The sequence below is a fragment of the Octopus bimaculoides genome, chromosome 1 (genome assembly GCF_001194135.2).
Source record: "Octopus bimaculoides isolate UCB-OBI-ISO-001 chromosome 1, ASM119413v2, whole genome shotgun sequence".
Lineage (NCBI taxonomy): Eukaryota > Metazoa > Mollusca > Cephalopoda > Octopoda > Octopodidae > Octopus > Octopus bimaculoides.
In genome coordinates, this window is record NC_068981.1 from 131,641,412 (window position 1) to 131,642,741 (window position 1,330).

General features: G+C 32.9%; 1 protein-coding gene across 3 annotated transcripts in view; it reads right to left on the reverse strand.

The window, feature by feature from the left end:
* Positions 1–1,330, reverse strand: part of LOC106882636 (VPS9 domain-containing protein 1) — a 61,716-nt gene that overhangs the window by 6,394 nt on the left and 53,992 nt on the right. The gene's annotated exons all lie outside the window — the stretch shown is intronic.

Sequence of the window (1,330 nt, forward strand, 5' to 3'; positions counted from 1 at the left end):
TGCAGCCATCCAGTTCACCAGTCCTCAGTCAAATCGTCCAACCCATGTTAGCATGGAAAGCGGACGTAAAACGATGATGATGATGAAGAGGCATACCTCACCCTACGTCATTAATCGGTTCCAGGAGACATGACTTAAGTCGAAAAATGACTTAATTCAAATTAACTTCACTCTAGGCTAGGCCAAATTTACTTGTCTCTAGGCTAAACCGATAATAACCATTCCCAGTTCTGTACTTTATTTATGAATGCATGTTCAATAATACAGGGTTAATAAAAACCTATTTTAAGCTTACAAACAAATAATTTTTATTTTTTAATACAGTACAGTAAAAAAAAAAAGTAATCTAAATTATGAATACAATTTGGCGGTGTTTATTGTACATCGTGGATGCTTTATTTATGAATGCGGATTGCAATAAGACATGGTAAAATAACAACCTTTTTTTAAGCTTAAAAAACAAATTCAATACTTATTATTATTTTGCAATAGTAAAAAAAAAAAACTAATTTATTTTAAATTTACCAATATCTACATACAATTTGGTGATTTCGTGATTTCATTCATTAAGCTACATTACTTTATGGTGTGTATCTTAACATTTACTGTACATATTTTAATAAGATTTTATGTTTTTATTCTTATTTATTCTACAGCAACATGGTTTTATGTGCTTTTAATGGTTTTCTAGTGATTTTACAAGTCCAATATTGGTGGCTGACAGACATAAAGTCGAGTAAAATGACTTAACTTAATTTCTATTTTTCCCTATATCATTTTTGAAAGCCAATGTATAATCAAGAAAGACTTAAATCGAAACGATTTAAGCCAAGGTATGCCTGTATATATATTGGGTCGTTCTATAAATAATGCGGTTTTTTTCAATTGCATGAGTTAAAAGTCAGAGGGGAACAGGATAAACTACCTGCATCAACTTGCTATAAAAGCAGGTAGTAATTTTATCTTGTCCTTATTCTTAGTGCAAGTTTTGAAGAGTGCAGTTCGATTTTAACAGTTATTTTTTCAAAGCTATAATGGAAGTGACAAAGGAGCATATTCGGCATATTTTGCTTTTATAAGTTCAATAAAGGCAACAATGCAACAGAAAGTGCAAGGAATGTTAATGCAGTATATGAGGATCGGACAATAAGCGTAAGCCAGTGTCAACAGTGGTTCCAGAAATTCCGAACCAGAAACTACAGCGTAGAAGACGAGTCTTGTCCAGGAAGATCTGTAGAGCTCGGCGAGGACGTCCTGCAAACCCTGGTGGAACAAAATATTATCATAACTGTTGAGGAACTAGTAGAGAAGCTTGGATTTGGTCATTCAA